Raw genomic sequence first — 27,628 nt, 5'->3', positions numbered from 1 at the left:
AAAAGACTTGCAGGTTGGTAGGTAAATTGGCCATTATAAATTGTCACTAGTATAGGTAGGTGGTAGGGAAATATAGGGACAGGTGGGGATGTTTGGTAGGAATATGGGATTAGTGTAGGATTAGTATAAATGGGTGGTTGATGTTCGGCACAGACTCGGTGGGCCGAAGGGCCTGTTTCAGTGCTGTATCTCTAATCTAATCTAATCTAATCTAATTGTGTCACAAGATTTCACGTTTTAAACAAAAAACCTTACTGTACAAGAGTTAAACAAAGTAAACACTACTAACTCAACACTACAATGTGGAAACCCTTATTTGAAACTTAAAATATTAACAAAACAATGAGACGAATACTTTAAACTCTAAATCTCAACAAAACACTTCTGTTTGACTGTTACTTCCAGCCAAGAGTTCCCATATATGTTACAGGATCTTGGCAGTTTGTTCACTTCTCCTGGCGCCAATCCAAAGTGTACCACAGCTCTTAGGAACTCACTTTGATTTCCTTAATTTCTCAGCTGTCTTCTGAGTTATCAGATCTCCCGAATCTGACCTTCCCAATTTGAGTACGGCCCTTACTTGAAACAGAAACAGCCTGGTTTCCGATGGCCTCTTTGCTCTTGAGCCCAGCTGCTTTCAAAGCCAACAGCTTTCCAAAAGCCAACTGCTTTTCCAAAAACCAACTGCTTGTCTGTCAACAAGCACACAGATCAAAACACCAACAGGCACGCCTTGCATCATCTATCTCTGTAGTCAAATGGTATACGTGGGATGTTCCAGATAGCAATTTAAGCTAATAACCTCAAACTCCCAAAACACTTATTTGATTTCTGATAGCAATATGAATAATTGATATTGCTAACAATGACAGAGCAATTTATTTTAAACTTTCTGGTTCCAACTGCCCAACTAAATGAGCCCATCTGTGGTTTTATGGCTCTCACCTCTCTAACTCTGTCTCTGGAAGCACTCATGGAGAGATTTTTGAACTTGCAATCTTAGGTAGTGTGCAACATTTTGAAATTCTTACAATTACACATTTAACTTCCCAGAACTAAAGGTTACCTCTAAAATATTAATATAAACCATGAAACAAGTGATAGTAACACTTACCACTTGTGAACTTCTGGTTCAGGCTTAAGATAGGCCTTAGAAGTTTGGAAAATAGAAGGGAATTTAATTTTAATGTTATGACAGTAGCATGGTTGTAATGGACTAGTGGTCCAGAGGCCCAGGCTAATGCTCTGGAGGCATGAGTTCAAATTCCATCAGGGCGGCTGGGGAAAATTAAAGTCAATTAATTAATGAATCTGGAATAAAATGCTAGTCTCTGTTGTGGGAACACCTTAAGACTGTAAGTGAAGCCCACTGGAGTCAGTGATGTCATGTCACACATGACCAGAGAGTTATGGGTGCAGCCCGACAATGTAAGATGTGTGTAGACATGCTCATGTAGCAGCTGTGTTCCTATGTGTTGTAATTTAAGTTATAATAAAAGCCCACAGATTCTTTGGATGTTACTTGTAGTCCTGTGAATCTTACAATAGTTCACATACCAAAGGAAAAAGTAATATTACATGGTGGCAATGTTTGGGATTTATTTTTCTGAAGACCACCAAATATTACATTGTGGCAATGTTTGATCTTTTTCTGAAGAACACAGTAAGAGAGAAAAAAGAACAACTAATTGTCTACCTGGAGTGGCAGAAGCTCCTACAGAAGTGCAGTTGGCAGGAGACCCCACAACAGTGCAGTGAGCTAGTACTGCAGATTGGACTCTGGGAGGTGTTAAAACTCTGTGAGTACAGCAGGCAATTTGCTGGGGAATCAGAGCTGTCAACTAATCCAGCAGTAGGTCGAAAAAATTGAAAAGAAGTAGCTGTAGCAATTATTGCATTAGTTTTCCTGGTTTTTCATTTTCCTTCATGGATGGGGCCTAAGCTGAAATGTACGGGAAGAGCTGAACAGCACCACTGGAGGTCCAGCACAAAAAAATGGCTGGCTGTGGCAGCTGCTGGTACTGTAAACTATAGCCCTCTACAGAGAAAAAGAAACTGCTCTCTCAGTTTAAAAACAAAAACAAGCTGTGTAAACAAAAGCAGCTATGGTGTCTCACTCTTAAAAGGGACAGGCCTGCAAAAATGAACCTATCAAAAAACGAAACAGAAAGCTGTACCTGTGAGACAGAAAATCTGTAAAACAGAAAGCCTGTAAAAGAAATGTGCCTGTGAAAAGGAAAACCTGTAAAAAGTCCTAGATATTTTTTTAAAAAGCAGGATCATTCAGAAATTAGCTCTCAGGTATCCAATTATGAATTGGGAGGTGTCAGACATAGCATTTGAATTTAAACAGTTTGTTTTTGGCGGAGGCCAGGGGGCTGCTGGGTAAGTAAAACACTATATATTTGGGCGGTTTAAAATAACTTTCCTTTCATTGCAGCAGCTTTTTCGGGAGCAGAGTGTGAGCGAGTGAGCAGCTGGGAAGGTCAGTTTGAAAGTAAACTTAATTTCCTTTTGTTTTCGGCGGAGGCCGGGGGCTGCTGGGTAAGTAAAACACTATATATTTGGGCGGTTTAAAATAACTTTCCTTTCATTGCAGCAGCTTTTTCGGGAGCAGAGTGTGAGCGAGTGAGCAGCGGGGAAGGTCAGTTTGAAAGTAAACTTAATTTCCTTTTGTTTTCGGCGGAGGCCAGGGGGCTGCTGGGTAAGTAAAACACTATATATTTGGGCGGTTTAAAATAACTTTCCTTTCATTGCAGCAGCTTTTTCGGGAGCAGAGTGTGAGCGAGTGAGCAGCTGGGAAGGTCAGTTTGAAAGTAAACTTAATTTCCTTTTGTTTTCGGCAGAGGCCAGGGGGCTGCTGGGTAAGTAAAACACTATATATTTGGGCGGTTTCTGAACCCGAGACACCACACTTGTAGTGTCTCCCACCCGCCCTCCTCCTCTAACCAAAAAAAAAGGACTCGGTGGGGTGTTTATAAGGTAAGGCTTTTTCTATTTCTCTGGTTTTATCGTGATTGGTAAAAACTTTTCGTTCCTTTTTCATTTAACTAAGTTAAGCTTAAGATTAAAAATCGCAGGAGATCTCAGACCCGTGTCATGCTCCTCTTGCTCAATGTGGGAGCTCAGGGACATGGCTGATGTCCCTGACTCCTTCACGTGCAGGAGGTGTGTCCAACTGCAGCTCTTGTTAGACCGCATGACGGCTCTCGAGCTGCGGATGGACTCACTTTGGAGCATGCGCGATGCTGAGGAGGTCGTGGATAGCACGTTTAGTGAATTGGTCACACCGCAGATTAGGATTGCTGAGGGAGAAAGGGAATGGGTGATCAAAAGGCAGAGAAAGAGCAGGAAGGCAGCGCAGGAGTCCCCTGCGGTCATCTCCCTCCAAAACAAGTATACCGTTTTGGATACTGTTGAGGGAGATGGCTCACCAGGGGCAGGCAGCAGTAGCCAGGTCCATGGCACCGTGGCTGGCTCTGCTGTTCAGAAGGGCGGGAAAAAGAGTGGAAGGGCTATAGTCGTAGGGGATTCGATTGTAAGGGGAGTAGATAGGCGGTTCTGTGGTCGAAAACGAGGCTCCCGAATGGTATGTTGCCTCCCAGGTGCACGGGTCAGGGATGTCTCAGATCGGCTGCAGAACATTCTAAAGGGGGAGGGTGAACAGCCAGTTGTCATTGTGCACATAGGCACCAATGATATAGGTAAAAAACGGGATGAGGTCCTACAAGCAGAGTTTAGGGAGTTAGGAGCCAAGTTAAAAAGCAGGACCTCAGAGGTAGTAATCTCAGGATTGCTACCAGTGCCACGTGATAGTCAGAGTAAAAATGAAAGAATAGTCAGGATGAATGCGTGGCTTGAGAGATGGTGCAAGAAGGAGGGGTTCAGATTTTTGGGACATTGGGACCGGTTCTGGGGGAGGTGGGACTATTACAAATTGGACGGTCTACACCTGGGCCGGACTGGAACCAATGTCCTTGGGGGTGCTTTTGCTAACGCTGTTGGGGAGGGTTTAAACTAATGTGGCAGGGGGATGGGAACCAATTGAGGTCAGTTGACAGTAAGGAGGTAGTAACAAAAGCCTGTAAGGAACTAGATAATGAAGTCAGTGTGACTAAGGGGAAGAGCAGGCAGGGAGCAGATGATGAATATAAAGGGACTGGTGGTCTGAGGTGCATTTGTTTTAATGCAAGAAGTGTAGTAGGTAAGGCAGATGAACTTAGGGCTTGGATTAGTACCTGGGAGTATGATGTTATTGCTATTACTGAGACTTGGTTGAGGGAAGGGCATGATTGGCAACTAAATATCCCAGGATATCGATGCTTCAGGCGGGATAGAGAGGGAGGTAAAAGGGGTGGAGGAGTTGCATTACTGGTCAAAGAGGATATCACAGCTGTGCTGAAGGAGGGCACTATGGAGGACTCGAGCAGTGAGGCAATATGGACAGAACTCAGAAATAGGAAGGGTGCGGTAACAATGTTGGGGCTGTACTACAGGCCTCCCAACAGCGAGCGTGAGATAGAGGTACAAATATGTAAACAGATTATGGAAAGATGTAGGAGCAACAGGGTGGTGGTGATAGGAGATTTTAATTTTCCCAACATTGACTGGGATTCACTTAGTGTTAGAGGTCTAGATGGAGCAGAATTTGTAAGGAGCATCCAGGAGGGATTTCTAGAGCAGTATGTAAATAGTCCAACTCGGGAAGGGGCCATACTGGACCTGGTGTTGGGGAATGAGCCCGGCCAGGTGGTTGAAGTTTCAGTAGGGGACTACTTTGGGAATAGTGATCACAATTCCGTAAGCTTCAAAATACTCATGGACAAAGACGAGAGTGGTCCTAAAGGAAGAGTGCTAAATTGGGGGAAGGCCAACTATACCAAAATTCGGCAGGAGCTGGGGAATGTAAATTGGGAGCAGCTGTTTGAAGGTAAATCCACATTTGATATGTGGGAGGCTTTTAAAGAGAGGTTGATTAGCATGCAGGAGAGACATGTTGTTGTGAAAATGAAGGATAGAAATGGCAAGATTAGGGAACCATGGATGACAGGTGAAATTGTGAGACTAGCTAAGAGGAAAAAGGAAGCATACATAAGGTCTAGGCGGCTGATGAAAGACGAAGCTTTGAAAGAATATCGGGAATGTAGGACCAATCTGAAACGAGGAATTAAGAGGGCTAAAAGGGGTCATGAAATATCTTTAGCAAACAGGGTTAAAGAAAATCCCAAAGCCTTTTATTCATATATAAGGAGAAAGAGGGTAACTAGAGAAAGGATTGGCCCACTAAAGGACAAAGGAGGAATGTTATGCTTGGACTCAGAGAAAATGGGTGAGATTCTAAACGAGTACTTTGCATCGGTATTCACCGAGGAGAGGGACATGACGGATGTTGAGGTTAGGAACAGATGTTTGATTACACTAGGTCAAGTCGGCATAAGGAGGGAGGAAGTGTTGGGTATTCTAAAGGGCATTAAGGTGGACAAGTCCCCAGGTCCGGATGGGATCTATCCCAGGTTACTGAGGGAAGCGAGAGAGGAAATAGCTGGGGCCTTAACAGATATCTTTGCAGCATCCTTAAACACGGGTGAGGTCCCGGAGGACTGGAGAATTGCTAATGTTGTCCCCTTGTTTAAGAAGGGTAGCAGGGATAATCCAGGTAATTATAGACCGGTGAGCCTGACGTCAGTGGTAGGGAAGCTGCTGGAGAAGATACTGAGGGATAGGATCTATTCCCATTTGGAAGAAAATGGGCTTATCAGTGATAGGCAACATGGTTTTGTGCAGGGAAGGTCATGTCTTACCAACTTAATAGAATTCTTTGAGGAAGTGACAAAGTTGATTGATGAGGGAAGGGCTGTCGATGTCATATACATGGACTTCAGTAAGGCGTTTGATAAGGTTCCCCATGGCAGGCTGATGGAGAAAGTGAAGGCACATGGGGTCCAAGGTGTACTAGCTAGTTGGATAAAGAACTGGCTGGGCAACAGGAGACAGAGAGTAGCAGTGGAAGGGAGTTTCTCAAAATGGAGACGTGTGACCAGTGGTGTTCCACAGGGATCCGTGCTGGGACCACTGTTGTTTGTGATATACATTAATGATTTGGAGGAAAGTAGAGGTGGACTGATTAGCAAGTTTGCAGATGACACTAAGATTGGTGGAGTAGCAGATAGTGAAGGGGACTGTCAGAGAATACAGCAGAATATAGATAGATTGGAGAGTTGGGCAGAGAAATGGCAGATGGAGTTCAATCAGGGCAAATGCGAGGTGATGCATTTTGGAAGATCCAATTCAAGAGTGAACTATACAGTAAATGGAAAAGTCCTGGGGAAAATTGATGTCCAGAGAGATTTGGGTGTTCAGGTCCACTGTTCCCTGAAGGTGGCAACGCAGGTAAATAGAGTGGTCAAGAAGGCATACGGCATGCTTTCCTTCATCGGACGGGGTATTGAGTACAAGAGTTGGCAGGTCATGTGACAGTTGTATAGGACTTTGGTTCGGCCACATTTGGAATACTGCGTACAGTTCTGGTCGCCACATTACCAAAAGGATGTGGATGCTTTGGAGAGGGTGCAGAGGAGGTTCACCAGGATGTTGCCTGGTATGGAGGGCGCTAGCTATGAAGAGAGGTTGAGTAGATTAGGATTATTTTCATTAGAAAGACGGAGGTTGAGGGGGGACCTGATTGAGGTGTACAAAATCATGAGAGGTATAGACAGGGTGGATAGCAAGAGGCTTTTTCCCAGAGTGGGGGATTCAATTACTAGAGGACACGAGTTCAAAGTGAAAGGGGAAAAGTTTAGGGGGGATATGCGTGGAAAGTTCTTTACGCAGAGGGTGGTGGGTGCCTGGAACGCGTTGCCAGCGGAGGTGGTAGATGCGGGCACGATGGCGTCTTTTAAGATGTATCTAGACAGATACATGAATGGGCAGGAAGAAAAGAGATACAGAACCTTAGAAAATAGGCGACATGTTTAGAGAGAGGATCTGGATCGGCGCAGGCTTGGAGGGCCGAAGGGCCTGTTCCTGTGCTGTAATTATCTTTGTTCTTTGTTCTTAACAGATGGAACTGTGTTTCCAGGATCAAGAAGTGAGCGAACCAGAGAAATAAGCTATAAAAATCAAGATTGCACTGGGCAACAAGGGCCTAAAATGGATCAAGACGTTTGGATTGTCAGTTGAGGATCAGAAGGACCTGAGCAAGATATGAGCATTCCTGGAAGATCAACGCAAGGTAAAGGTCAATTTCCGAGTACACAGCCTTGAGCATATGACCAACGAGCAAAGGCAAGATGGGTCCATTGACCAGTTTGTTGCAAGGTGCCAAGACAAAGCTCAATAATGTGGTTTTGGAGATATCGAATTCTCAGAATGGGTTATCGAGCTACTAAACATGTCTACCCCACTAGTGGCGTTTCAAAAAGACCTGCTAGAAAAGAAGAAAGGGCACACCATAGATGTACTACGTAATGATAGGAGGAAATTTGAAGCCATCATGCCTAGGCGCCAACCGTTACAAGCATTGGGGACTGCTATGACAATTGATATGGTAACCAAGGCTCAGAAGTCTGTTCAGCCTTATAGCCTGACTCACCCAATTCACAGTTGTCCAGTGCAAAGCTTGTGGCATGCGAGGACATTGGGCAAGGCAGTGCAGAAGTCCGAACTCAGATACTGTGCATAGGAATGGTGGCAGATCACATGCAGAGAGAATAGCTGCAAGACAGGATGGTAAACACAACAAAAGGTACGCCAACACACAACAAAAGCCCAAGCAGGTACATCAGGTCAGCAGAGAGACAGATTGCCAGGAAGACACAGGTGAAAAATGCATTCGTGCCAACAACGAGCAAGCATTTTACAAGAGTTAATTTAGATCAATGTGTCAATGCTATCACATAATCTGAGGCATTTGCCATGATCTGGATTATATGTCTGCAGAAGAGTGGCAGGCATAAGCTCAAGTAAAAATCGGCACCCGATCAAGTGCAAATATTCTGCCCATCCGTATACTGAAGAACATGTATTTAAAGAAATGGCAATCTGTGGTATGACCCACCATGGCTAGGCTGACTGTCTACAATGGTTCTCCAATCAAGTGCATTGTCACAATAACTTTGCAGTGCAGCTATCAGAGCTCTGAATGGCTACCACAAATGTTTTGTATTGTAGACACAACTGGACCATCTGTCACAGGATATCCAGTCTGCTGAGGTCAACGAATTGTCACAATATATGAAGTCAATAATGCACCAAAGATGGTAGAAAATATCCAGGTACAGTATATCCGATCAGCCCATGTAAAGGACAACATAAAGGCTGGGAGTCTTGACATGAGGAGGCAATATGACTGGGAGTCTCTCCTCAGCCTTCAGTTTGTTGCAGCAAGTACCCAGAAGCTAGAGGGATTGATGGTGATTGGTGATGTTGCCAGTCGTCATTTTTCTAAGCTTTCCAAACAATGGAAGATTAAGGCATTGTATGACAGGCAAGCAGGACCAGAATTAGCTCGATTATGAGTAGGACAGAAGGTCAGAGTCCTCAATCATATGTCAGGAACTTGGTATCCTGCAGAGGTTGCTAGGAAATGCAACTAGGCCAGATTGTACGAGGGCCAGACACCTAATGGTGCGATTCTCAGATGGAACCAAAGTCAACTCAGAGAGCTGTATGACAATAATACATGTGACAACCCTGTGGCATCATGGACACGTTCAAAGACAAAGTCTGAGGATGAACGTACAGAGGCTATGAGCACAGAGGACGAACATGCTAACCAGAGTTCCGAGTCACCAGAGTCTGAGAGGAGTTGTCAAGACGAGCTCAGATCCGAGAAGAGGTTTATGATAACAAGATCAGGATGAATAAGCAAATCTTCTCTGTTTTAGAGAGTGTTAAACTTGTTTACTTGTAAATAAAGTTTTGTTTTAATCATGTATAGCTAGTCCAAACGGCAACATCATTGTATATTGTACATACGTTTTTATCTTTGGAGAAAAGGGGGATGTTGTGGGACTGCCTTAAGAGGGGACCACTTTAAGAGGCAGTAAGTGAAGGCCACCAGAAGAAGTGCTATCATGTCACACATGACCAGAGAGTTGTGGGTGTAGCCCAACAGAGTAAGATGTGCTTAGATGTGCTCATGTAGTAGTTATGTATATATATATATATATATATATATGTTTTAGTTAAGTTATAATACAAACCTACATATTCCTTGGATATTACTGGTAGTTCTGTGAATCTTCTAATAGTTCACATACCAAAGGAACAAGTGTACTTCATAATGACCATGAAACTGCCGGATTGTCATAAAAACCCGTCCAGTTCACTAACGTCCTTCCAGGAAGAAAATCTGCCATTCTTACCCAGTCTGGCCTACATATCATCCCAGATCACAGCAATGTGGTTGACTCTTAACTGCCCTCTGAAATGGCCTAGCCAGCCACTCAGTAGTAGGCAGCTCACCACCACCTGCTCAAAGGCAACTAGGGGTGGGCAATAAATGCTGACCTTGCCAGCGATGCTCTCATCCCAAAGAACGAATAGAAAAAAATGTAATGACATACTTATGGCCACACACAAGATTTGTGTTCATCACGAGACATGAGTTCACCAGATAAATTGAGTCTTGGGGCGCGGCATGTTCTGGAAGAGGCAATCACAATTTAAAGAGTTACCCACGTTTTTGAAGTTGAATATCTGAAGGTGCAGTTTATCTTTAAATTTCTGGCATGATTCTATGATTGGTGCTTTTTTCAGTGATTAGGTTTTTGCCCAAGGATTTTGGCTGCACCATTTTTAATAATTCTACAAATAGGCATTTCAGTCGGCAATCTCAATGCTTGGTGCTATTTGGCGGATGAGAGGAAGAAGAGTTGTAAGGTATAGCTGGCTGCATTACATGCAGACTGCCCATGCCAGCCCCCATGTGCAAAGCCATATCTCAGAGCAAGCCATACTGACTTGGAATATAAGAGAACAGCTGCCTCCACAGCTTCCTTTAGCAAGGCAATAGCAGACTTGTGGTGTCTCCTAGAATCTGACCTTCCAGCAGCCTCCACCATCTGCATGATTGCAGATGTCAAAGATGTCACAGATCTTTTCTTTTATCTAATAAAAACAGAAAATTCTAGAAATACTCAGCTGCACTGACAGCATCTGCAAAGAGAAAAACAGAGCTAACAGGCTGAATTTGACAGCCATAGAATACTTTCAGCCCACAGGACCATTTACAGGTGGGTAACCCGGGTATCAGAGCATCTCGACTTCCAGATCAATTCTCTGGAAGGCGACCACTTAGCAGGCCGCCACTGCTTTCACCTCCAATTAGGGATGGTGGGTGGGTTGAGGAGGGAGAGGCAATTAGCACGCTGGCAGCCTTCACAGTGGCTGGAGTGACAGTGGGCTGCTGTGTCGCAGTAAATGGTCATTTTTCAGACTGGAGGATGGTAGACAGTGGTGTTCTCCAAGGGTCAGTGATGCGACCAGTGTTTTCCTTTGCTATATATAAATGACTTAGGTCTTGGAATACAGAGTAGAATCTCAAAATTGGCCAATGACACCAAACTTGGAGGTGTGGCAAACAGTGAGGACGATATGAACTGCCTGCAACAGGACATAGATCAGCTAGCAGAATGGGCAGAGAGGTGGCAGATGGAATTTAATACTGACACGCGTAAGGTAATGCATTTTGGCAGAAGGAATAAGTAAAGGTAATATATATTTAAAGGGCTGGATTTCGTAATCCCGCCGTCGGGAGTGGCAGCGGTGTAAGAAATGGCTGGCACACACGGGCCGCGCACCACCACTCCGCTGCGATCTTGAGCCCGGCGGATCATTATCATATACGGGGTGTGTGCACCCCTCAATCACGTAGTGGGGGCAGACTCAGCAATGCCATGAATGGTGCCAACTGTATCTGCGCAGGTGCTGGCACCATTTTTAAAGGGCTGCCAGTCCTGCGTAGAAACTACAGAGTTGCCCTCGTCTCCCCGACACTGCACTAAAAATACATATTTTCCCCGCACCCTCCCTAACTACACCACCAATGCAGAGTTGACCCCTTCTCCCCCGAACTGCACTCAGTGCAGAGTTCACCCCTCCCCCCCACCCCGCCCCACCACGACACTACCAATGCAGAGTTGTCCCCTTCCCCACCTCAGTGAGGCCAGCTTTCCCTGGACAGGAAAGTGAAGGCGCGTGAGAGCCACCTGTCGCGCTGAAGATCCAGAACCGCAGGTAAGATCGCTGAGGATTAGATTTTAATACAAACAGGTAATTTAAATATGTAAAGTCGGGTCCCGTCACAGAGCAGAAGCGGGCCCGTCATGGAGCTTCCGCGCTGGGTAGATCGGACCCGGCAATCCCGGTGTTGGGTTCCATGGTGGGCCGCTGCCACTCCGATCTTCCCTCCCCCACCCCTAACCATGGGCCCGACATCAGGAGGGGAACAACATCCAGCCCAATAGCACAGTTTTAAAAGTGTGCAGGAACAGAGGGACCTGGGGGTGCATGTGCATCAATCTTTGAAGGCCGGCAGGACATGTTGAGAGAGTGGTTAGCAAAGCATATGGGATCTTGGGCTTCATAAATAGAAGCAGTGAGTACAAAAGCAGGGAAGTTATGCTGAAACTTTATAAAGCTCTGGTTAGGCCCCAACTGGAGTATTGCGTCCAGTTCTGGTCACCAAGCTTTAGGAAGGATGTGAGGGTCCTTGAAAGGGTGCAGAGGAGATTTACCAGAATGGTTCCAGGGATGGGGGATTTTAGTTACAATGTTAGGTTGGAAAAGCTGGGGTTGTTCTCCTTGGAGCAAAGGAGATTGAGCAGAGATTTAACAGAGGTGTACAAGATTATGACAAGCTTAGATAAGTTAGACAAGGAAAAACTGTTCCCATTAACTAATAGTACAAGGACTAGGGGACACAGATTGAAGGTTTTTGGGTAAGAGATGCAGGGGGAATGTGAGGAATAACTTTTTTACACAGCGAGTGGTAATGACCTGGAACTCACTGCCCATGAGGGTGGTGGAAGCGGAGACAATCAATGACTTCAAAATGAAATTGGATGGCCATTTGAAGGAAATAAACTTGCAGAGCTACGGGGATTGAGACTGACTGAATAGCTCCATGGAGAGCCAGCATGAACTCAATGGGCCTAATGGCCTTGTTCTGTGCTATATATAACTCTATGTCAGTGGAGAAATTCAGCTCAATGAGGTCACCACAGAGGGCAGTTAAAAATCAACCACATTGATGCTGGACTGGAGTCACATATAGGCCAGACCATGTAAGGACCGCAGGTTTTTTTAGATTAGAGATACAGCACTGAAACAGGCCCTTCGGCCCACCGAGTCTGTGCCGAACATCAACCACCCATTTATACTAATCCTACACTAATCCCATATTCCTACCAAACATCCCCACCTGTCCCTATATTTCCCTACCACCTACCTATACTAGTGACAATTTATAATGGCCAATTTACCTATCAACCTGCAAGTCTTTTGGCTTGTGGGAGGAAACCGGAGCACCCAGAGAAAACCCACGCAGACACAGGGAGAACTTGCAAACTCCACACAGGCAGTACCCGGAATCGAACCCGGGTCCCTGGAGCTGTGAAGCTGCGGTGCTAACCACTGCGCCACTGTGCCGCCCGTTTTCTTTCTTAAATGACATTAGGGAAGCAGTTGCATTTTTAAAACAATCCAAAATCATCACAGGTTCTTTTAATGATAACTGCTGTAAATTCTCAAAGTGCCATGGTGGGATTTGAACTTACATTTTCTGAATTATTACTCTAGTAACATATCCACTACATTACTTTACTCATAGTGTATGTACCAATCTGTTTTCTGAGCAGAGCATTTGTGCTAAGATGTTTAAGTTTAAGGAGCACATACACCAGCGAGAACCAAGTGGCTGCCTTGCATTGCAGTTTGTGTGTGAGTATATGAACATATATCAAAGAGATTAATTATGTGGTAAGCTTGCTTTTGGGGACAGTTTTTCCAACTGGTTAAGCGATGACAGTTGCAATTTTAAATGGCAGTAATAAAATGTACCTTGCTGCATGTTGGAAATGTATGTGAAGCTTTAAAAGAGCTTTTTTCTGAAGGGTTAGCTTGGAACCTCAAGCAGGGTGTAACAGGGTCAAAGAAAACTGGTAATGGCCTGCAGTTTTCTAACCTGCATTCACAGATTTCCTGAGGCTATTAATCTTTTTTTTTTGCCATCTGTCTCCAGGTCCTCTAGTTGTTGGGAGACTGTGTTAATTTTGATGGCCACTTCTTGCCAAGAAGTTCATGTGTCTCTTTCAGAGCAGATCTCCTTTGCTGCAACTTTTCTCAGAGGATCTTAAAACCCAGGATGGAGCTGACCTGCTCAGTAGTGAAGCCCTTTCTCCTTCTGTGGGTCAGAAATTTAAGAACATAATCCAGGCTGATTGTTCAGTGATGTACTGAGGGAGTGCTGCACTGTCAGAGGTGCTGCCTTTCAAATGGGAGGTTAAAGCAAACTTCCGCCTGCTCTGTCAGAAGAAAGTAAGGGATCCCATGACATTATTTAAAAAAGAGCAGGGGAGTTTTCCCAGTGCACAATAATTAGCTCTCAGCCAATATCACTAAAAACAAAAGAGTTTAATTGGTCATTAACCTCATTGGTGTTTGTGGGACCTTGCTGTGCACTAAATTGGACTGCCATGTTTCCCTACGTTACAGCAATAACTTCAAAGGTAGTGCTTTGGGATGTCCCGAGGACCTGAAAGTTGCAATAAAAATACAAGTTCTTTTTCTTTCTGCCCAGAAACAATTAATCTCTCCCTTTAAATAGCAGCTGCAGCCTTAAGAGGTGCTTTACTGGTGGCTTCACAAAACTTCCCCTTTGGAAATTACCTGCATATGCTATTTTAAAAATTAATTTAAGGAATGTTGCCTGTCAAGAGGACAATACGTTGAAGCTGCCAGACATCGTAATCTTAAAAAACAATGTATTTCAGGGATAATATGCTCCTGAAAAAGAAAGAAATTATTTAGATTTGATGAGTCATGGAGTCATTTCCTTGAGGAGTTCACTGCAGTGTATCAATTGGAAAGTCACGATTTCAGTGAACTGGGGCCATCAATCTATCCATAAACAACTTGCAATCGTGTTTATTAGTGCTTTTATTTAAAAACCTTTTCATATTAAGTTATTCTTACAGGATCCTTATGTTAAATTATGGTGATGTTGTTATTTTATTTTATTGTGTTCTCCCCTAATGATCTGGAGGTTACGTGATGCATTTTCACCAGTGCATACAGACTTGTGGTACTTTGCTCAAGTATCCATGCTTCATGTGTACATTGGTAGTCTATTTGACTATGATGGGTATCATAGCCAAGCTCCATCTTGTCTTCTTCCCAGGCATTCAAACATAAGTACGTTCCAGCAGAATTATTCAATAACAATCAGGATGGGGAAACATGGCCAATTTTGTCCATCTCCTCAATCTAGTTGTTAATGCCTTGATCAACACTCTGGTTGGATTCAGTTATCCAGTCCAAACAAGGGACTAAACCTTTTGACCAGTGCAATGCAGGTCAGCGCATTTGCCAACTGAGCCACCAAGAGAGCATCATCATGCTACTTTAAATTGAATCATCTAATTGATAAGCTGTTTAAGTTTTAAAATCAATATCCTTTATTATAAACTCCATTGGTTCAAAATGCTGAATCCTTGATCAAAGTCTTAAAGTATTATGCTAATTTTTACATGCCCTCTTTTTTTATTTCCATTCATTAAAAAAAGAACAAAAAGGACTTGCATTTATATAGCACCTTTCGGGACCACCAGACATCTCAAAGCACTTTACAGCCAATGAAGTACTTTTTGAAGTGTAGTTACCATTGTAATGAGGGAAACACAACAGCCAGTATGCACACAGCAATATAATAATGAGCAGATAATGTCTTTGTGATGTTGATTGAGGGATAAATATTGGCTAGGACACCAAGGGCTGAATTTTATTCGCGGCGGCACCCTTTAAACTTAGCTCATCTCAAAAGTGGGGGCGGAGCAACCACCCCTGATGACATAAGGGGGCGGCATCCACGTCCCCGGTAACGGTGTCCGGCGCCAGCACGCAGGCGCCAGCACTATTTTTAAGGGGCTTTCAGCCCTTACCATTAAGTGTAATTTTTAACGGGATAATAGACATGACTTTTATTACATATAAAAATAAGTGATGGAGGCCCTTCCCCAACCCCTGTTTATTTAAATATTTTAAATGTTCATTTGCATAATTAGATGAAGTGTCCGCCGCCATGCGGCGGAGGGGACGCATCGAGGTCCTTCCATCGCCGGTAATATGTGGCAAGCCCTTCTTGACGTCGCGGGGAGAGGCTGGCCTCTCCCCACAGCATTTTACCGGCCCCCACGCCATGACCCGCAGCATCGAGGGGCCGGTAAAATTCAGCCCCAGGGATAACACCCCTGCTCTTCTCTGAAACAGTGCCATGGGATCTTTTATACACACCTGAACAAGCAGATGGAGCCTCAGTTGAACATCTCATTTGAAAGACAGCACTTCGAACAGTGCAGTGTTCCCTCAGTACTGCACTGGAGTGTCAACGTTGATTTTTGTGCTCGAGCCTTGGAGTCAGATGTGAGCCCAGAACCTTATAACATAAAGTTGAGCGTATACCCCACTGAGTCACAGCTGACACAAGTTACTAGATTCTGTCACGCCAAGAGGAATACCTTCCATACAGAGGATTGTTAGGACATGGAATGCCTGACCAGAAATATTAATGAAAGCAGAATGCATCATAGATTTCTACAAGGGAAGTGGATAAATATTTGAAAAAAATAGATTCAAAAGAGTTTGGGGAAGTGGCAGGGGTTAATGGAACTAAGTGAATAACTCTTTCAGGAAACTGACACAGACATAATGGGCAAAATGTCTACATTCTGTAAAACGCTGTAAAATTCAATGGATACCATGTTTGAAATGCGTATCCTTCAGATGAGGTCTTACAACAATATTGCTTGTTCTGGTTTAATAAAAGCAATATACTGTGGATGCTGGATATCTGAAACAAAAAGTGAAAGGGCTGGTAATACTCGGTAGCTCTGGCAGCACTTGTGGAGACAGAAACAGAGTTAACGGGTGGAATTTTGTGCTGGTGGGGGTCACAATGTTGGGGGAAACTGATGCCAAGATCTCAGCATTGGCTCTTGTATGGAAGGCCAGCTGAATTTAGTGCCAATCAGGCACTTAAATGGACAGCGGCGGGCTTTCTGTATGATTTAGGACCCTGCCACCGGAGGTCCCAGCCTTGTGGCCAATCAGAGGCCAGCAGCTGCAGCGACACAGCAGAGGTGATGGCTCCTGCTTTATCTGCAGCCACCAGACACTGAGGAGCGGCGCTGGAACCAAGCTCAACGTTGGTCAGGGTGGGAGGAGTCTCATGGGATGGGGGAGGGTTCATGGGTCATGGGAGAGGGGGCCAGAAGCAAGGGCAGGGGTGTAGTCCTCAGCAGGCTCACCTTTCCCATTGCTGGATGTCTCGTTCAGGCATTGAGTGCCTTTGAATGAGGGGACCCCCCCCCCTCCCACCTTTGGAGCCAGGAAGCAGGCTCACCCAGCTTTTTGTGCCATGCATCCCATGTGGCGACAGGGCCACCCACCGCACAGGTAATTGTGGCTGCGGTGGGAAGAGGCCCTTAATTAGGAGATAATTACTCAGTTAAGGACCTCAATTGGCGGTGGGACGGCAAGTCCATTCACAGGCCTTCCCGCTCTGGACTAAATTCCGGTGGAGGCGGGATAGTGGCGGCATCACCCCCTTCACCCCCTCTCACCATCCCACCCAATTCTATGCTTTCCTCACCTCCAAACACGCCGCAGGAGAGAGCATAAAATTCCACACAGCGTTTCAAGTCTGTACCTTTCATCACTTCTGAAATCATAACTTTTTTTCTCCACAGATCTGCTATGTCCAGCACTTCCTGTTTTTTTTGCTTGTTCTGGTGGCTCAAGTGGACACTTGTTGAAGAAGATCAGGGAAGTCTCCCAGTGTCCTCATCAACAGCCCCCCCTTGACCAAAACTGCCAAAACAAAAGCACATTCACAGGTCATTCATCACATTGCTGTTCGTAAGATCTTACTGCTGCTGTGTTTGCTGACATAACATTTACTGCATCCCAAAAGTAATTCACTGTTGTAAGTTTTTTTGAGCTACTTCAATGTGATAAAGGTTTTAAACATAGAAGCAATATTATAAATTCAGCCTATGATCCCATTAGTGAAATGGTGAATTTAGGGGAGAATAAAAGAAAGGTACATTTGACAGTAAAATCAAAGGGTTTATATTCAGGGCTCAAAATCACGAAATGTTAAAATTCCAAAAATATTTTCTGTTAATAGTTTAGGCTACATATTCATTTCAGATATTAATTCTCCCAAACTAAGTGTTCTACAGGGAGTGACTGTACAGCAATGGTGTAAAAAGCACATTAAAAAGTGAGACAGGCCTGTGCAGAAATATTAGCTGGTCTTTCATGATTCCCCTCTCCAAATGATGATGAAGAAGCAATGTCTTAAAGCGTTTAATGAGACTGGTGGAATGATTTTCTTTCATTTTTTTTAAACACTAAGCCTCTCCCTTCCAGATGTGGTAAATCTCCCTAGCAGCGCAAGCAAACTCTACACTGCACGGTAAATTAAGCGTGCCATGCTCCTCCAGTACTTTGAGGCCATGCGCTAAATGAGCTATAACAACTGCCAGCTACCCAGGGACAGGATGACTGCCTTTGCAACCAAGCTACACTAAGTGACGAATTCTTAATCTGTCTCAGGATTACACTTGAAACAATCTGCAGAACCTGATAAACCTGGCATTTTCTGACTGCACCATGACTGCTACTTAGTACGTCTTCAACACCATCAGTTTGGCTTAGCTCTTCATCATTAATTCTGTTTCACTTTTATTATAACTGTTTCACATGAACATTTCCCCCTTTTTTTGGTATCCATTTGTCTTTCCACCTAGTACCAATTCCAGTTCAGATATAGTAGGGGTTAGACACAGAGTAAAGTTCCATCTGCATTGCATTACCATTGCATCTTAAGATTAATCTCAGAAGAGTACCCTCTACTGTACTCATAGGACACTTTCATTTTCCACATCTTGTGGTCAAGACTACTTATTTTGTGCAGAATTGTTGACAGTTTTGTGCAGTGGTTTGGTTTGAGATTACACCAAACTTATTTCACTTAAGAACCTTCAATGTGGCAGAGAAAAGATTTTCATCCATTCAATCTTTTAGTAGTTCAAATCAAACCAAATCTCTCTTTGTTATCTCATTTAATGTTTGAAGCTTGTACTCTGTTGATGTACAAAGACATGCTCATTGCTACACATTCACTGTATGAAGAATTAGTGAGGTGGTTAAATATTGTAAAAGCAAACAGCTTATAGTTCCTCAATTTCAGTTTTCCTTTCACATATTCAGAATGAAATTGAGCAGCAAGATCTGCATTTATTCAAAAAAATGGCCAGATTGTAGATCCTGCGACCAGAGTCTAGCGAAAGAAATGCAGAACCACAAGTCCCCATAATGATTCGAGTAATAAAGAACTTACTGTAAGTCATAAAATAAAAACAGGAAATGCTGGAAATACTCAGCAGGTCTGGCAGCATCTGTTGAGAGAGAAGCAGAGTTAACGTTTCAGGTCAGTGACCCTTCTTCAGAACTTCAGATCACTGACCTGAAACGTTAACTCTGTTTCTCTCTCCACAGATGCTGCCAGACCTGCTGGGTATTTCCAGCATTTCTTGTTTATATTTCAGATTTCCAGCATCTGCAGTATTTTGCTTTTATATTACTGTAAGTCATGATAGCTTATTTGTTAAACACATACAGGTTTAGAGCTAACAATTGTCTTTTGTGAGTGGACTGCTGCAAGAACTTATAGACTTCAAAGTCTTTGATGTCTATCACTGATGAGGCTATTTCCATTTTTTTACACACGATCTAACATCTCACTATTTGCCTCCAAACCCCTTACTAGCATTCTTCACCCCTGAAAAAAATTTACCCCAGCACCCTGGTCGATACCAACTCCAGTTTTCAACTTCCTGGTCCCTCTCCTCGGGCACAGCAGTCACCTCCATCGAAGTATTCAGCAGCTCCCTGGCCTGCACTTTCAACATCTTCATCCCCACCACCCCACATTCAAAGCTGTTCTAATCGTCCCATTGCTTGGACAATTTTCACCGCCTCTATCCTCTCCAATTATTGCCCCATCTCCAACTTTTCATTCTGAAGTTTTGTAACTTATTGTTACTATCCAACTCTGTGCCCATTTTACCCACCACTTTATTCAATCTTGATTTTCATCCTATCCTCAACAGTGAGACTGTTCTGGCAAAAGTCGCAAAATGTCCTAGTGGCTATGATGCATTATCCTTTCTTGACTTTAATGCAGCCTTTGAGATAGTTTGACCGCACCATCTTCAACTATTGCCTCTGCTCTGTCATCTACGCTGTGGCAATTCATTGTCATTGGTTACTATCCTTTTTGTCCTAGTGTAGTCAATTCATCTCCTGCAATGGTTTTCCTTTGCCCAAATACTCACCACTAACATGCACCAAGGCTCTATTCTTGGCCTCTTTACTACTCTCAACTATATATTGTCCCTCAACTATATTATCAACAAACATGATCAGCTTTCATTTGTCCACTGACTCTACCTGACTTTAGCTCCTACTACCAATCTCAGTTCCACAACTATAACTTTCTGTCTGGCATTAAGTTGCAGATGAGCCAGAAATTTTAGCAGCTCAACACTGTCCAAACCAAAGCCATCCTGTTTAACTCTGGCAGAAATGCCTCACCCTAGTTCTTGAACCCGTTTCCTTTCTCGGTATCTGCTCAAGCTCAACCTAACAGTTCTCAATTGACCCTCAGCTAAACTTCACACCCCAGCTGCAGTCTATCACCAAAAGTGTCTACCTTTGCAACATTACATATTTTTGCAATTATCTCTTTCCATTGTCTCATCCATGAATTTTTCACCTCTGATCTTAAATCTTCCAATTTCCCTCCTTGCTGCCTCCTGAACCCCACTTTAGATAAATGCCATCTCACCCAAAATTTCTACCCTGGGTCGTATGCCGCACAAAATCATGCTCACAGACCATTCCAATCCCTGCCAATCTACCACATTCCCGAGCATGTCTTAATCCTTGTTCTCATCTTCAGATCCCTCCACGGCCTCACATGTTTGCAAGCTCTTCCACCCCTACACCCTTGCCTATATCCTCTGCTTGCTAACTTGGCATTTTTCCCCTTCCCTCGGTTCAACCAATGGTGACAGGATGTTCAGCTATCTCAGCTTCACATTTCACCTCAGTAAAGGCCTTGTATAAATGTAAGTTGTATTGACCGGGTGAGGAAAGGGTCTCAGGCTCCCTCTTGCCCCTTTCCTGGTTTGGCCATAATAGGGTTTATCTGTTAAAACACAGTGTTTTTAGCTTACCACCTCAGTGAGTCTTTGCTCACTGCTCTCTAATTGTAATTGCAAATGAACCAATCAGACAGGTTTTCTTAGGTTTAAACAGGAAAGATGTAAGTTTATTAGCCTTATCACGCTAACTCGGTTAAAATTACTAAAATACACGACACAACCACGCTAGCATGCAAATGAGATAAATACACACACAAATAGATACATAGGGAGAAAGAATTAGGGGGCAGGGGGTTGAAGTAGGGTTGGCAATAAATGGAATTCAGTTACTGTCTTTTGTCTTTGATGTAGTCTCCTTGATTGAAGTTAAGGTCTTGAAGTTCACGCTGCGGCCCAGAGCACAATTTGTAAGCTTGCTTCTCTGGTACCAGAAGGCCAAGGAGAAGTTTCAATTGTCTTCTCGGTAGTCATCTGTAAAGTTCTGTAGTCTTGAGGCTTACGTTGCCACTGTGGTTTCCCTGGGACTTTGCTGGAGAGAGAGACAAAGAGAGAGGTGCTTTCTTCTTGGAGTTCAGTTGCAGTCTGTTAGCTTTCTGTGAGGCACAACTCAAACAGTCTCCAGTCTGGCCAGCCGGTAGGTCATGTGTCCATCTCTTTGTGTGAAACTGCAACTTCTGGGAGGGTTGCTGATTTCAAAGCTTTCCAGACACACTTGGTGGGGTGTGGAGTTCTGGCTTTTACACAGACAAAGAATGTTGATTATTCTGATTTCCCAGACCAGTCTTGTTAATTGAATCACTGAGCACTCCCATTGTCTCTCCATTCAACTGTCTCTCAGAATGCAAATTTGCAACCATGTTTTCAGTTGATCAACTTCATTGTTTTCTTTTTAAACATGTTATGTGCAATGTCCAGTAAAAAAGGTTCAAGTAGCGTCCCATATGACGAAATTAATCTGTTTCCATTTGGCAGGTGTGATTTCCGTCACATTTCTTTCTCCTGTGTTCAACTTCATAATAAATTGAATTCAGAGCCAACTCCAAATTTGCCTTTTTACCCATCAACCACATTGCAAATCACCACTGCCAATTGAATCCAAATACTGCTCAGTAACACTCAGCTTTATCTTTTGGCTAGCCCTAAGCACATCCTTATGTCCCCAGTCATATATCTAACAGTAATAGCAATGGCAGTGTCCAGAACAGATTTGCCAATGACTGATTCATTTCAAAGTGGAACAGCTCGTAAGTAGATCTTTGCAATGCTATAAATCCCCAAAATGAACCAGAAAATAATTTTTCTGTTTTACTGCAAATAGTATTTATATATTTCACTACTATGTGACTAATATCTGCCATGAAACAGATAAAGAATACAGATATTCATCCAAGGTCAGTTAATGAAAAATATGATTACTAGCCACCAATAAATACCTGGGAGTGAGTTACTGCTGAAATTCAGTTAAGGGGCTCTGATGATGTTATAAATTATATGAGCAAAGATTGAGCACTTTATGAATATAATCTGAGCCCTGTGATTGAATAACTGTCATCATTAACTCTTGGGCATTTGCCGCTTTATACATATTGCTGCTACTTTTACATATATCTCATTATTTGGCAGTAAAGATTGACTTAAATAAATCAGGATAGACACAGCCAGTTTTTAGTTGATAAACAACACTGCCGCATGTGACTCAGTGATAACGTGACTCTGTTTATGTGTTCCTCAATGAATGCTGCCACATCCCTCATCATATATGAAATGGACATCTCCCTGAAAAAAAAGCTGAAAACAGGAAGCCTGGCTAGAACATAATATTAAACATGCTGACCTTGGATTTATAACAGTATTTTAAAGATGCAACTATTTTCTTTCCTGAGAATGAGAAACAGCAAGAGTTCAGTTTCAGTTTTCCAGTTTTATGCATCACAGACAATGGAATCCTTCAAAGATAAACCAAAAAGATTATGAAAGTCCAATAATTTCTTGGCATAATTGAGAAAATAATTTTATATAACTTAAATAATTTTAAAGATTAAAAACAATCAAAAGCATGACTATAAAATAAACAAGATTGTTCAATTACAACAAGGAAATTTGGATAAGTACCCTCTGTAGCGATATTATAAAGATCTCATTTCATAATACCAATTGATGTTTACATCTAGGAGAGCATTCAAAATCATAAAGGGTTTTAAGAACATAAGAATATAAGGAAATAGGAAATAGGAGCAGGAGTAAACCATATGGCCCGTCGAGCCTGCTCTGCCATTCAATATGATCATAGCTGATCTTCTGCCTAACTCCACTTTCCCTTAGAGACTAAAAATCTGTTTATCTTAGTCATAAATATATTCAACAATGGAGCATCCACAACCCTCTTGGGCAGAGAATTCCAAAGATTCATAACCTTTTGAGTGAAGAAGTTTCTCCTTGTCTCTGTTCTAAATGATCGACCCCTTATCCTGAGACTGTGCCCCTGTGTTCTAGATTTCCTAGACAGGGGAAACAATTTTGCAGTGTTTACCCTGTCAAGCCCCTTCCAAAGAAAATGTGGGGTTTTATCATACTTTAACGGGAACATATATATACAAACTGTTGCTGCACGAGCTGCACTAATATACATCATGTTCTGTCGGGTTCCGCCCACAACTGCCTGGTCATGGGTGATGTGACATCAATTCCTCCAGTGATCTACACTTACAGCTCCTTAAGGTGGTCCACTCTTAAGGCTGTCCCACAACATCCCCCGTTGTGGTTCGAATTGATTATACATGATTAAAACAAAACTTTATTTGTAGATAAACAAGTTTAGCACTCACTAAAAACAGAGGAGGTTTGCTTTTTCGTCTCAATCTGCTTGTCATGAACCTCTTGCCTTGTTTGAAAAGCTTAAAAAAATGACGACTGGCAACATCATCAATCACTGGCAAACCCTCTGGAATCCGGGCACTTGCTGCAATGAACTGAAGGCTGAGGAGAGACTCCTGGTTATGTCGCCTCTTCGTGTCAAGATTCCCATTCTTTGTGTTATCCTTTGCATGGACCGACCCAGTACACTCGACCTGGATATCTCCTACCATCTTCAGTGCGTCGCTGAATTCATGTATTGTGACGATTCACAAACTTCGGCATACCGGAAGTCCTCCAACAGCTGGTCCAATTGCGTCTACAATATAAAACACTTGTAGTAGCCATTTGGAGCTCCACTCTACGGTTATTGTTCCAATGCACCTGATTGGAGAACCACTGTAGGCAGTCAGCCTAGCCATGGTGAGTTGCACCGTAGATTCCCATTACTTTAAGTACATGTCCTTCAGTATGCAGATGGGCAAAATATTTGCACTTGTTCCAGTGTCAGCTTTTACTCTGAGCTTATGCTTGCCACTCTTCTGTGGACATATAATCCCAATTATGATGAATGCCTCAGATTGTATAATAGCATTGACATGTTGATCCAAATTAACTATATGAAATGCTTGCTCACTGTTTGCACAAGTGCATTCTTCACCCGTGTCCTCCTGACAATCTATCTCTCTGCTAACCTGATGTACCTGCTTGGGCTTTTGTTGTGTGTTGGCGTACCTTTTGTTGCATTTGCCATTCTTTCTTGCAGTCATTTTCTCTGATCTGCCACCATTCCTATGTGCAGCATTTGAACTCGGCCTTCTGCACTGCCTTGCCCTATGTCCTCACATGCCACAAGCTTTGCACTGGTCTTGGTATGTTGGCAACTGCAAATTGGGTGACTCAGGCTACATTTTCCACAAGGCTTAACAGACTTCTGAGCCTTGGTTACTATCCCAATTGTCATAGCTGCCCCTAACACTTATAACTGATGGCGCCCAGCCACATTGTTTTCAAATTTCCTTCTATCATTACATGGTACATCTATGGTGTGCCCGTTCTTCTTTTCTAGCAGGTTATTTTGAAAGGCCTCTAGTGAGGCAGACGTAATCTCTAGTTCTATAACCCAGTCTGACAATTCGGTATCTGCAAAGTCACAATGTTGAGCTTTGTCTCAGCACCTTGCAACAAACGGGTCAAATGGCTCACCTTGCCTTTGCTGGTATTTCATAAGCTCAAGCCTATGTACTTGGAAATTTACCTTCACTTTGAGTTGCTGCTCCAGGAATGCCCATATCTTTCTAGGGTCCTTCTGATCCTCAGCTGACAATCCTGACATAGTGATTCAGTTCGGGCCCTTGTTGCCCAGTGTGATAATTTTGGTAGCTTGTTTTTCTGGTTTTCTCACTTCTTGACCCAGGAAACGCAGCTCCATTCACTGTCTAAACAGTCTAAAGTCAGACACTATGTCTGACGCCTTCCAATCTATAACTGGATATCTGCAAGTCATTTTCTGGATGATCCCTGATTTTTTATAAATACAGGCTTTTCCATAGGATTTCTTTTCACAGGCGCACTCTTTTTTTCTTTTTAAGACAGGCTCGACTTCGCAGGACTGCCCTTTTTAAGGGTTAGAGTACCTTGTTTTTATTAACTGGAACGACAGCTGTGTTTACACAGCTTGTCCATTTCTTTGAACTGTGGGTTGCCTTTATTTTAAACTGAGAGCAATTTTTTTTAAGCGTGCTTGAGCTTGCAGTACTGGAAGCTGCCACAACCAGCCTTTTACTTTGTGCTGGACCTCCAGTGGTACTGTCGAGTTCTTCCCACATTTTTTGGCTCAGGCCCCACCCAAAAAGCAAAAGGAATGGGAAAGTTGAAACATTAATGGCTTCAGCTACTGTTTTCAAATTTATTGACCCATTGCCAGATAGGTGAAAGCTCCGGTCTCCTGCCAAATTGCCTGCTGTGCTCACAGCGTTTCAATACCTTCCAGGGTCCAATCTGTAGTAGCTCACTGCAGTGTTGTGGGGTCTTCTGCTGACTCGCCAGTCTCTTCAACCACTCCAGGTAGACAGCGTGCAGCTCTTTGTTTTCTTTTTACTGGTATGTTCTCCAGAAAAAATGAAATGCTGCCACAATGTAATTTTTGGCGGTCTGCAGAAAAAAATTCCCAAATGTTGCTGCCATGTAATAGTACTTGTTCCTTTGGTGTGTGATCTATTGTAAGTCTCACAGGACTGCAAGTAATATACAAAGAAAATGTGGGTTTTCTTACACTTTAACTGTAATATATATATATATATATATATATATAATATATAAACAGTTACTGCACAAGCTACACCAACACGTCTTTCTTTGTCAGTTTCCACCCACAACTGCCTGATCATGATGTGTGATGCAACATCACTTCTTCTGGTGATCTTCACTTACAGCTCCTTAAGTTCATCCGCTCTTAAGGTCATCCCACAATAGGGGGTGCATGGTTGTAATTTTTCACTCTGTAAATAAATGTTAGACGGAGTAAAGATTGGCTCCAGTACCATCCTTCACCAACTGGCTTTCTCGAATATAACAGAGATGAGATGAGGAGAATTACTTCTACACAGTGAGTTGTTGTGATCTAGAATGCACTACCTAAAAGGCTGGTGGAAGCAGATTCAATAGTAACTTTCAAAAGGGAATTGGATAAGTACTTGAAGAGAAGAAATTTGCAGGACTATGGGGAAAGAACTGGGGAACGGGACTAAATGGATAGCTCTTTCAAAGAACCGGAACAGGCACTATGAGTTGATTGCCACCCCCCCATCCTTGATTGTAAGATTCTGATTCTATATTATTGGAACATTAGTTGTGTTATCTGGTTATTTAACTTCCATATTTATAGTTCAGTCAGGAAAATGCGAATAACATTAGGGTAAAGAAAAATGAGAGCAGTACATTATTAACATTTTTGACCTGCAGTCCATCAAATGACCAATGGTTTATTTTCCTTCGCAATTTTCATATCCAATCTAATCTCAACATAACAAACGATTCATCTTCGTGAACTCTGTTGTAGCAAATTTTGCTTTTACAAGCTTCTTATTACAACAAGGTCACATATTCAAAATCTCCTGTTATGATAAACCTTTCTCTCCTGGTCAGTATAAGAGCTCAACATTAATAGTCAAGTGTCTGAGAACATCCCTGCCTTGAGTCTATAATGATAGTTGATTGTATTAGAACACATTTATTCAGTACTTCATACTATTCCTAATTCATTATTTCTTGTTTGATTTTTCTCCCACTAGAGTTGGGTACCATGACACCTAGCAAGGGATTGTACAACCCTCGGTCCATCCAGTGATGAGCAGGCAGGATTTAACTCCTTCACTAACTCATGGTACCACAAAGACTATTCCTTGGATTTAAGCTCCCTCATCAGTGATCCACAAATGTTGCCTAAATATTCATTCTCTTACTAATATGTAGTGCTTTCAGTCATTTGATAGATTTAATCTCTTAATATACGTAGTGTTCACCGATTTATAATGCTCATCCTTGGGCTGAATTTAGTCCGACCATTTGGTGCGGGAATGGAGGTGTTTGGGGGGCAGAGAATAGTGTCGGATGAGTCCGCCCGGAAACCTGACGTCATGATTTTGGTTCCGGATTTAGTTAGTGGCGGGAAAGCACCAAGGTGACCTCGTCACCCTGACGTGACAGGAATGTAATATAAATTGTAGAACAGTTAGTTTTAATACATTTGCATGTAATTGTAAGTGATTCAATGGGGGGGCTTGGAACTAAGTAGATCATGGGCAGCCCTTATGTGCCTTTGGAACCCCAGCTGTTGAAAGCTGGCGACACCAAGGCGAGGCCTCACTGTCACGACAAGTAGGCAGCCATGACCAGCACAGCATAGGAGAAGAAGGGGGAATGGAGGCCATTGTCGGCCTGCAGTGCTGAGTGCTCTGCATGGCTGGGCTTAGTTTCGGGTAGCAGTACCGGTTAAGCAGGGTCTCGGGTGGTCTGCAAGGATGAGCTGGGTGTCGGGTATTCTGTAAGGGGGGGCCTGCTTTCAGGTGGCTGTATTTGGTGTCCATACTTCTGGGTAAGAAGGTTGGCTATTAGCAAGGGTGGGCACTGAGGGCCATTAGGGAGTCTGCAGGAGAAGTGGCAAAGGGAAAGCTGCCAAGACAGGTTTATATCTGCAAGGACAGGGCTCTGGAGGCCTACTGATCACCTGGCATGGGTCTCATACACCCTGTCTTTTCGGACCTCCGTGGCGTGATGCAGCGCCTCTGATGGAGGGAGGGCCAGAAGACAGCTGCGCCTGC

The sequence above is a fragment of the Heterodontus francisci genome, chromosome 16, assembly GCF_036365525.1.
Source record: "Heterodontus francisci isolate sHetFra1 chromosome 16, sHetFra1.hap1, whole genome shotgun sequence".
NCBI classification, from domain to species: Eukaryota; Metazoa; Chordata; class Chondrichthyes; order Heterodontiformes; family Heterodontidae; genus Heterodontus; species Heterodontus francisci.
The sequence above is the reverse complement of the archived record's forward strand: the minus strand, read 5'-3'. Positions refer to the sequence as shown.